An 11,098-nucleotide genomic window follows, 5' to 3' on the forward strand; every position below is an offset into this window, starting at 1 on the left:
CCCAGACAGCTCCAGGATTGTAGAAGGCCACAATTTGATGTTTTAGTAGGAGTTATTTTCACCGAGGAAAGCAAAGATGCGGAGGCGTTCAAGATAGAAAGAACGTCATTTGTAAAGATGTAGAGGGCATGGCACAGCGGGGATCTCTAAGCAATTCTGTAGTTTTGGTTAAACAGCTTGTGATGCCCAGGAAGGGGGAATCCCTCAGGCTGCTCCTGGGTGGTGGTGGATTGAACCAAGCTGGAGGCTGTTGCTGCTGTTCTTTCTCCAATTATACAAGCACCTCAGGCTAGGGCAGGTCCCTTGGTGAGCAGGGCAGGACTGGAGGTCGGTCAGCCCTCAGTAGTTTTGTGCAGCAAACAAGCATCTCTGGATGGAACCCCGTGTAGGTGTAGGAGGGATCATGAGGACTGGAAATCTCCAAGAGACATTTAGGAGGTAGAATCTACTGGCGTTGGGTATTGAGGACAGCAGAAGGGAAGGACCCAGGAAGACACCGGGATTCTGGCTTGGGAGACTAGGTGGATGATGGCACCACCTCTGAGATGGGGAGTGCAGGAGGGAAAGAGGAGAAGTTTGTTTCCGGCTGTGTTGAACGTGGGCCCTGAGTGGAGATATCCAGGAGGCCATTTAATGTTCAGGTCTTGAGAGAGAGTTCGGGCTGTGGCTGTAGATTATCTTGAGAGTGGTTGCACCGTCCAGCGAGTGAGTGCAGTGAGAAGAGAAGCCCAAGCCTCAGACCTGGGAAACCTGAGCACATAGAAGGCACCAACAGAGGACTCTGGACAGGAGATGGGATACTGGGAGTTGCTGAGGAGAAGCCAGAGAAGAGATGGTGGGTGGGATTGTATTAGTCATCTATTGCTGCATAGCAGATTATCCTGGAATCCAGCAGGATTTCCCACGAGGGCTTGCCATAAATTTTACACAGCATCTTTACCCACTGCATATGGCTCTAATATGACAGGGTCCACGGTTCCTGTGGCCTAGGGGACAGCCCCTTTCTGCTGTGAGCCTCACTCAAAGCTGGAAGCTTTTATGTTGCCCAGAGATGTATGGGTCAGAGCAGAATCCTCAGGTGTTGAATATACTGCCCCAGAACCAAAAGAGTAGGTTCTGGTATTGTGCTTCCTTCCCTGCAATGGGGTGTGCAAGATGCAATCATTTGTCCTTTGGAAGCAATGTCCTGGTGTGTCCCAGACCGCTAGACTCCACTGAGGTGGCGAGCACCCACACCTTCACAGGGGTTATCCTCCACCTTCTGGAGCACCTATGTCTCACCAAGGTCTTCATTTACTTGTTACTTCTCATTCAGCCAGCCAGATTAGTAGGATGTCATTGATATAGTAAACCAATGGACCATAAGATGACAAAGGTGGGAGAGGGACCACTGGCCAGGGGCGAGACCATAAATGTGAGTGGCTGTCTTTCCCTGTGAATGTCAACAGTTCCTCATACAAATGGTCAGATCTCAGGCCAGCGGATGGGTACCTGAGGCCATGCCGACCCATGCCGGCAAGGACGCCAGCCCGGAAGCTGCAATTGGGGCTACTCCTTGGTTGAGTCTGCAGCAGTCCACTACCATTCTCTGTATTGTTTTAAGGTCAGATTGATGAATTCATTAGGGATATGATGAGGTCCACCCCCAACTCCATATGCTTTAGATCTTCATGGGTAGCACTAATCTCTGCATTTCCCCTGCTAGGTGATGTTGTTTTTTTACCTACTATCTTGGCTGAGGTGGGTGGGTGGGGACAAGTTTCAGGGGCTTTCACTTGACCTTCACCTCTGGGAACACTCTCCTCGTACAGACCAAGGAACCCACGTGGCATTCTGCCAGCCCATCCCAGAGGTCTAGTCAGCCTTGCTGGCTGCTCCTTTGGCTTCGATGGTTATCCAATTGCACCGACTTTTCTTCTGACAGCTGAGCACTGTCGTGTTGTTTCTGTTATTTGCAGATTTCCCTTTTTTCTTTTTTTGCTTTCAAGGAGCCCAGCTCTGCAACAGCCATGGCCCAGAGAGCATGACCACCCCCAAGCCTGGTGTAGAGCAAGGAACAGCACTTAGGAGTGCTGTTTGTTTTGCTTTGTTTGTCAAACTATCATTTCTTGAACTTTGCTGACACCACATCTGTCCTGTGAGTAGGGGATACTGCAGCGAATAAGACCGTGATTCTGCCTTGAAGGGGAGGGGATGAAATAGATACCCTCAGTTATTCCACAAATGAAGTCCTGCAGAAACCTACACATGAGGCCCCAAACTCAGAGTATAGAATGCAGAATTGTCCATTGCAATAGTAATAGCAAATTCCCCGCCCTGGAAAGTCTGTACTGTCTCAAAACACACACACAGACACACACAATTAAGATGGAGGGTAGTCTTTTGGCCTGGTCACAGATACTCCATTTCTTCTTCCTGGAACATGGTAGGAGGGACTGTTTCCTGCACCCTGGAGGTTAGGAGTGGCCTAGGACTTGTTTTTGCCAATTAAATGTGAGTAGTGCTTCCTGGCAACTCTAGAAGTGACCTTGACACCCCATAGCCCATTCAGGAAGGCAGACATCAGCGTGGAGCACAGCTCCTCCCGGCTGATACAGAAACTGTGCACGCTGAGCTGACCACGGTCCAGGCTGGGAAAGTCCCAGACAAACCAAATCCCAAATGGTCATGAGCTGGTGACTTCCTTCTCCTGTTTTAGAAGATCGGGGCCAATCTCATTCCAGCCCGACTGTGAAGCAGCTGTGGTATCACGGGGTGTGTGTCTTGGGGTTACTGTGATAAGTGGGTGTCTACAATTTGCACCAGGCACCAAGTCAGCCTCAGGATGTTGCAGGGTATGTGACAAACATGGTTTTGTCCTCATGACACTAACAATTCTAGTGGAGGATGGCTGATGAACTAGGAAGCAAGTAAATGAATATAATCATGTAAGAAAGATGGTGCTTGGAAGGAAATAAAGGGGCATTATGTGACAGAGACTGCACAGTTACTTTAGCTAGGATGGCAAGAAGGAGGTCATGTGACAAGGAGCCAGCCAGACGGGACAGATGCAAGAGAGTGGGAGGCAGGAACAAGCTTTGGTATATTCAAGTCAGAGAAACAGAAAGCACTGTGGCTGGAGCACGCTGAATGAAGAGGGGATGGGTGGGAGAGGAGGACTCAGACGCGGGAGGGCCCTGCAGGGCCAGCGTAAGGAGAGCCCGCAGTGAACACAGCCGTAGATGTCAGAAACGCAAGGATGGTGCAACCACGGAAGGCTTCCCAGAGGAAGTTGCCTGAAGAACCGTCGAAGTTAGAGATGAGAGGAGGGTTGGTTCAAACCCCCCGCGTCTAGTCTTTGCCACTTCCTAGTTGTGTGGCTTTGGGCAAGTTATTTAACGTCTCTAAGCCGCAGGTTCCTCCTCTGAAAAGGCGACTAATAATAACCACCCTGCAAGGTTGTTGTGAAAATTAGTGCCTGAAACCCGGATGCCAGTGCGCTTTGATGGTGGACGTGGAGGCAGCGTGGCGTGCGGTGGAAACGCGTTGTTCCGGGGGAGGGGTTGTCCCTACCCTTCCTTCCTCAGCCAGGTGACCAAAGGTCACCCGGCCCGACTGCCGCTGCGGGGCGCCCAAGGCGGCGGGCACGCGAGGGGGCGGTCCGCGGAGGCTCCTCCCTGGACCGTCGGGCCGCGGTCGGGCCCGGTAGGAGGAGCGCAGGCTGGAGCGAGAGGGTCCGTTGACAGCTGCTGACAGCTGGCAGGCGCGGGGGCCAAGAGGCGACAGTGTCCTCAGCTCTCCGGTCCGCGATCCTGGCCGCCTTCAGGCTAAGGTACGCAGCAGCCTCCCTACCCCGAAGCTGCTTCCCTCCCCCGCAGTGCCCGCTTCCTGTCTCTTTAAGAGGTCAGCGGGTCGCCCCGCCTCTTAGGGATCTGATTGGCTTCTTCCGCGGCTTGCGCCCTCTTTTTGGTGTAGCTCCATTTCTATAGGCTACTGGGGCCTGGGGGCGAGCCTGAGTGCTATAAGTAGGGGCTGTGGCTGTTTTCGCAGTTTTGGCCGAACGAAAAGGACGCGCCTGCCTTCTGGTCGCCGCTGCCGGGAAAGGCTGCACGCCGTCCTGGGGGCCGGTGGGCCCGGCGCGCTGACCGCGTTTTCCCTTTCCCGCCGTCCCCCGATTCCTGCGGAGCCGGCTGCCGGCGGCTCTTGCGCGACGCTCCCTGGCCCCGCCGCCCGCCCCGGGCGCTGGAGGCTGGAGGCCGGAGTCCCGGGGCCTGTGCCGGGTCGGCGGCACACTCTGCGGTGGCGGATGAGCGGCCCGGGCGGCGGGGCCTGAGCACGGCCCGGGGCCCTCAGGTAAGAAGGGGACCTTATCCCGCCACACCTGGAAGGGGAGCCCCGTCGCCGCGCGTCCTGAAGCCCTACCACGGGGCTCTCTCTCTGCCGCGGCTGGGACCACCGCTCCAGGGACGCCCCCTGGCCTGCGCTGCACCTACAGCCCCTCCCCGGCAGGGAGCTCCCAGAGCCTGGGTGCATCTAGTGACTTCCCGAGACACCTGCGGGAGAGCTGGCATCCCCACAGCTGGACCGGGGCCCACCTGTCGCTGCCCCTTCCTCCGGGAGTGATCCCTTCCCGCTCAGGGCACAGCCTCAGAGGACCCCCTTGGGGAAGTTTCAGAGGGCCAAGGGGCCCCTGGGTGAGGACTCAAAGGGAGAGGCGACGGGTAATTGGGAGGCCCGGAGGGGATGGGGGTGGCAGAGCGCTCGGGGAGGGGGAGTGAGCACACCCATATAGCTGCACGGGGCTCGGACTGGCCAGTTAGCAGGGCTGGTGGACCCTGTGGCTTGAGGCTGTGCAGGAAGAGATCTAGGCTGTGGCCCTGCATCTGGGCCTTGTCCCCGTCTACAGTGGGGCAGGACCTGCCTCCAACTTTGCCCTGGCCTTCAGCAGCCGGAGAGGGGCAGGAGGTGTTGTTTATGCGGCTGGGGCTGCTGTTGCAGGAGGGGCCTTCTGGGAGGCTCCGCAGGGGAAGGAGGGTGGAGAGTGACTTTGCCTTCTGCCTCTGTGGTAGGAATGGGGCTGGGGGTCCTCCGGGGTGATCCTTCTCCTGCTCCCCCAAAGGGCTTGGCTGCACTCTCTAGAGATTCATCTGTCCACATTATAACATTTTGTTGAGAACTTATTCTGTGCCAGGCACTATTCTAGGGGATTGGGTCATGAGCAGCCTGGGGTGGGCAGCCAGTAAACACAAACACCCAGCTAGGGCCACTCACTTCAGATGGAGGCCAAGTGCTGTAAAGAAAACACAGGGCGGGCTAGCCGAGAGAGATGGTTAAGGAGGGCTCCGAGGAGGCCCCCTGAATGATGAGACTGGCAGAAGGGCCAGCACAAAGGCCCTGAGGTAGGAGGACGCTTAGCAGCTTGGAGAACAAGGTGGAAGCCAGAGGCTGGGGGACGGAAGGCCTGAGGCAGAGCAGCAGGCAGGGGCCAGACTGGGGGGGGCTTCCCTTCGTCCTGGGGGCTCCTGCCTGGGCTGCTGGCAGTGTACCAGGAGTGGCCTGTCTGGGACAGCGTCCACCTCCCCCCAGCCTCAAGGGTTAAGGATGAAGGGCTGGCCTCGGGCCTATGGAGCCTTCTTAATCTGTTTTGGTTCCAGGGTTTAGAAGCTCAACAATCTGCTAGGGGTCAGAAGCACTGAGGGGTGTTAGAGCAACTATGAAGTATATAGCCTCTCTCTTTTGCTCAGGGCTTTCTGTCTCCCCTGGGGTTTTTCATCCAGGCCTGGTCAATCCCATTGCACAGATGAGAGATGGGAAAGCTGAGGCCCACAGAAGGGAAGATCCTCTCCAGGGGCTCATTGCAGGTCTGGCACTGCATGACTGGCGCCAGCCTGGCATCCTGCCCCATAGGCTGGCTACAGAGGGAGGGTGGGAGGGAGCTGGAGGTCCAACTGGTGGGTGGGAAGATGGCCTCTGGAATGTTAACAAGGTCAGGAAAGTCCCTCCCAGGTGGAAGAAACAGTCTGTCCTAGTTTCCCTGGTCTGGAGAGGTCTGGGGTTGCCTTAGGCCACTCAGCATCCTGGAAACTCCTCTGAGAATTTCCCTTCCCCATCCCTCGAGTCTGGGCTCTACCCCTTCTCCCTGCCCTCAGCCAGCCTTCCCACTGTCCCCTGTCCCATCATCTGTCCCCCATTTCCTGAGCCTGCAGACCTCTTAGTTCTCTGTCACTGCCCAGGCTTCTGCCCCCATGCCCAGGAGCTTGCCTGAGGTGGGGGGAGGAGAATATGGGGCCAGTGACTTAACCCTCTTGTGCCTTTCCTTTCCCCCTCTGTACAATGGGCACAAGAGTAGTTCTTCTCATGCAGAGGCTGGTGTGATAGTTAAGAGCGTACTACATGTAAAGCACTTAGTCCTATGTCTGCGGGTAGTGTGCACTGTTTTATTTTTTATCATTGCTTCAGTTATTTTACAAGGTCTGACACATAGTGGCAATTCTGGTATGGCCAACAGTGCTTCTCTGACCAGCAGAGAACAGGCACCAGCTGGGGTCCTATTAGCAGTGTGGCCCATCAGCCCTGGCCTAGGCCTGCTGAATCAGAATCTGCACGTTCACAACACTCAGGTGTGCAAAGCATAGCTCTAGATGGAGCCCAGAGCCTTCCATCTATAGGTGGAGCAACTGACGCCCAGAGAGGGGCACTTGGCAAGTCGCCACTTGGGGGCCTGGACACTAGAGACAGACAGCCTGGCAGGTGGCTGGCGGGCCCCGAGCTTTGTCCGCGGGGGTAACAGAAGTACTTTCCTCGTCCGGCTGGGAGGGCTCAGCGAGTATGTCTGCCGCTGTCACCGAGTCCGCAGAGGCACTGGTGGGGGGAGGGCAGTCGGTACTCTTCTTCAAAAGGGGCCCTTGCACTCGGAACCAAACCCTTCTTCCCTCTACACCCCCCAGGCCCTCCTCTGGGAAAAAAAGCAGCAGTTACCTTGGTGTGACCTTTTGTAGGCATTTACTTCTCTGTTCCTGTTTGATCCTCTGGGCAACTTTGTTGGGTAGGTGTTATTATCCCTGTGACACTCCAAGAGGAGAAATGACTCACTCAAGGTCACATAGCAAGTACGTGGCAGAGCCAGAAGTGCAACCCAGAGCTGCCTGGCTCCATAACCCATGTCAGCGAGAAGGTTTTCATTAGTGAATTAGAGAAATCAGACTCAACCGGACCTAAGTAGAGGAGGGAATTTGTTGGATTTTATACCTAAAAAGAAAGTCCAGGGGTTGCACTAACTTCAGGTGTGGCTAGATCCAGGAGCTCACATGGGGCTCTGTCTCCTGAGATGGAGTTCCATCTCTCTCAGCTCTACATTCCTCTGTGTTGGCTATATTCTCAGGTGGGTAGCCATGTGTGGGGTCAAAGTGGTCCAGCTCTGTATAGTACCATGACACTTTTAGCAGAAAACGTATCTGTTTTAACAATTACAGCAAAAGTCTCCAGGCTGATGCTCATTGGTCAGAACAGTGGAGTATCCTGATTGGCCAGGCTTAGATCACGTGCACACTCCGTGGCATTTTGAAGGGCTTGAGTCGGCTGTACCTCAACTTCATGGACAGAGACTGGGGGAGCTGAGATTCCCCCCTCAGAGAAATGGGGTGCCAGACGGGCAAAACCAAGGGATGCTTCCCCCTTCAGACTCTCAATCTGATTCTTCCTGCTGCTGGGCCCTGGTCATCCTCACTGGCTTCTTTTTGCCACAAGGGACCTCTCAGCTTCTCAGCAGCTGCTGGGTGCTTGGCCTGCTCTCCGGGGCCCGCCCCTTCTGGGGTCGCTTGATACCGCGTCCTAGGCCAGAGCTGGTATTGGGCTGCTGGGACCAGAAGTTCGCTCCACAAGGAATGGTGATTGGGGCAGAGGGGGCGGTGGAATCTCTCTCCTTCAGCTCTAGTCACTTACCAGTCATCCTTTCATCCTTCTCAAGCAGAAGTCTTGAGGGGGGTGGCACATACCCCTGCCAGCTGTAACGGCCCGGTGCTCAGCATGGCCACATTCACACAGCAGACCCTCAACGGCCACATGCAGGTGCAAAGAAGGGGCTTTCCTCCTGGAGGGTGTCTTTTTTTTTTTTTTTTTTAAAGATTTATTTATTTATTTGAGAGAGCGAGAAAGTATATGAGAGGGGGGAGGGTTAGAGGGAGAAGCAGGCTCCTCGCCGAGCAGGGAGCCCGATGCGGGACTCGATCCAGGGACTCCAGGATCATGACCTGAGCCGAAGGCAGTCGCTCAACCAACTGAGCCACCCAGGCGCCCTCCTGGAGGGTGTCTTGATGGTCAGCAAGGAAGACGTTTCTTGGGAGACTTCACCCATATTTCATCATGTGCCCTTGCTTAAACTTGCCCCCAGCAAGGAGAACACCCTTCCTGACATTGACCAGAGCCTCCCTTCAGGGCACTCTTGGCAAAGACAAAGACGATCATTCATTTGGTGGACTGTCCCATGTGTTGCAGGACATGTGGCAGCCTTGGACTCTGTCCACGAAAAATCATAGCACCCCACCCCCATCGTCCCCGTGTCAAACTGGAGCACCCCTGCGCACTGCTGAGGTGTCCGGTACTGTTCCACACTGCCCCTACCCCAAGGCCCCTAGCTACCGTAGTTGCGATTCAGCTTCTGGCCCAGGGGAGGGGCCCCTGCCTGTGCGGCAGGGCATCACGGAGGGGTGCTGGAATAAAGTTGTACCTTGATAGCTAGGGAGAAGGGGGCAGTGTTTGGTGGGGACACATTTGTAGCATTGGCCTAGCTGTTACAAAATATCCAGTGGCCAGACCAGAAGCTACCACATCCTTGTTCTTCCCGCATTCTCTGGGGGTGTCTCTGGGCTGCTCAGGTTGGCTGACCCTCCCCAAGGTATCCCAGATCCCTCCACTCCACCCCCACTACAACCACTGGTACAGTGGCTCCTCAGTCTCCCTGCCTCCACTCTTGCCCTGCTCCAGTTCGTGTTCCCCAGCAGCCTGAGCAGTCCTCTCCACGTGGACATGGGACCCCGTTACCTGCCTTTGTGACACCCTTCTCACAGCGTTCAGAATGCAATCACATTGCATGTGGTCATATGGTCCCGTGTGATCTGGCCCTGCCAACCTTTCTGATCTCCCCGCCAGCCACACTGGCCTGCTTCTTGCCCTTTGAACAGGCCAAGCCTGTTTGTACCTCATGGCATTTGCATTCACTGTTCTCTCCCCGGTGTGCTCTTTGTCCAGATTTTTCCAAGCCTGGTTCCTTCTCAATTATTTAGACCTAGTGCAAATGTCAGCTTGTCTGACAATCCAGTCCAAAGCAGTACCTCTTTATATTCATTGGGATTCTGGCTTAGCTGTTGAAACAAAGGTCAGGATAACAAGATAGAAGATTATTCCTGCGTATTGCATGGTAGTCTGTGTGCACGCTGTCCAGGATATGCCTGGAGGCCCACTGGCAAGGGCTGGGACCCAGACACTTCTCATTTCTCTCTTATCCTCAACACATGGTTTCAGTTTTGTGGTCTAAGATGGCTACTGTTGTTCCTGCCAGCACATCCCTGTCCCAGGCAGTAGGAAAGGAGATTGCTCGGCCTGAAACTGACCAACCCATTAAATTCACTGCTCATTTCCGATTGGATAAAACTTGGTCATGTGGCCTTAGCCAGTGGCCAGGGAAGCTCGGAAAATAGCCATTATCCTGGGAAGCCATGTGTGCACTAAAATCCATGGGCTCCAGTACTAAACGGAAGGGTGGATGTTGAGGACCCTGGTAGTCTCTATTGTGTTACCCGTTGTTCAGTTCCACTCCTCTGTTAGCATGGTTTTCATGCTGGCTGCCTGGCTCCCCTCCTGGAATGACGGCCCTGGGAGGGCAGGTGTGTCCCAGCCCCCAGACTCATCCCTCGCTCACAGTAAGTGTTGCTGCCACCGGTGGAAGAATATGCATGAAGAATGCATCCTTCCTTCAGACCTACTATGTGTTGGGCATATGTTTTCCCTGTCGGTTTGGCCTCAAGCTGCAGATGGGGATGTGATCCCAGAGCCAGCGAGTGGCCTGTTGAGGAGAAGGACGGAGGAGCCTGAGCCCCAGGTCTCGGCCCATCTGCTTCAGTCTCCTCCCCCTTTCAATCAGAGGCAGCGCTCACGTTTCGTGGCTTGGAATGGTAGCAAGGATGCCCCTGCAGCCCTTGCCCTGCACCTGTTGCTGCTCAGGGCTCGTGTTAGTGACAGCACAAGCATGGCTGCCTGTGGCATTTGCAGATCCTTGCAACAGGGTGCTCAGCGGCCCGGGCTGCTCCTTGCTGAATGGGAGACCTGCGCTCGTGGAGTGTAAACAGAACACATCTTTCTAATTTTTTAAAACTTACTGATGTGCAACCCATACAGAAGAGTGCACAGATCATAGGTGGGTGACTCAATAAATTTTGCCATGGTGAGCACACCTGTATACCCCCCCAATCAAGCACCAGAAGCTGGTGTTCCCCACCCCCCACTATGCCCTCCATCCTCCACAAAGGTGACCCTCACCTGGATCTTTGTGTGGGGTCAGGCCGCACACGTGCATTTGTAACTGGCCCCGTTCAGCCCCATATCTGTGAGGCCCTTTCCTGTTGCTGCCCATAGCAGTAGCCTGTTCTTTCTCTTTCTGTTTCACTGTGTATGTGAGCGCCACCTCGTACGTGTGCGTACTGCTGATGGTGGGCCTCTGGACCGTTGCTAGCCTGGGGCTGTTACACATGTACCCAGAAGTGAAGACTCTAGGTCATAAGGCCTCATCTGTCCCAGTCATCATTTTAATGCTGGCATCTGTTATGTCCTGGTGCCCAGGCCACGCCTCGCTCACCTGCCCTGCACCCCCTGAGCTCCCTGAGGAAGTCCCTGCTGCTGTCAGTGTGGGCCCCACTCCTCTGCTCCTGTCCCTGAGGGCCCAGAGACCTGGAAGCCCGCCTTGTCCAGGGTGGCTCCCAGGGCCCCAGGCCACCAGCTCTCCTGTCTTCTAGGCTGGACTCCTAACCTCTCATTCGGAGGTGCTTGGCTGTGGGCTCCCCTGCTGATTCTCGTTTCCCCCTGCAGCCCCCCATCCCTGCCTTTGCAGACACAGCTCCCTCTGCAG

General features: G+C 55.3%; 1 protein-coding gene across 3 annotated transcripts in view; it reads left to right on the forward strand.

The window, feature by feature from the left end:
• The first annotated feature begins 3,637 nt into the window (after nucleotides 1–3,637).
• The window catches only part of TPRA1 (transmembrane protein adipocyte associated 1), a 15,289-nt gene continuing 7,828 nt past the window's right edge, over nucleotides 3,638–11,098 (forward strand). Inside the window, exons 1-2 of one of the 3 annotated variants that reach the window (XM_081823135.1) lie at nucleotides 3,638–3,811; nucleotides 4,030–4,332. The gene's annotated coding sequence lies outside the window, so the exon portion shown is untranslated. Of the gene's footprint in view, nucleotides 3,812–4,029; nucleotides 4,333–11,098 lie in introns of those variants that run through there. The other 2 variants (XM_081823136.1, XM_081823137.1) reach the window with 2 other exon arrangements.

Source organism: Leptonychotes weddellii, chromosome 1 (genome assembly GCF_054177405.1).
Source record: "Leptonychotes weddellii isolate Sample4059 chromosome 1, ASM5417740v2, whole genome shotgun sequence".
Classification (NCBI taxonomy): Eukaryota; Metazoa; Chordata; class Mammalia; order Carnivora; family Phocidae; genus Leptonychotes; species Leptonychotes weddellii.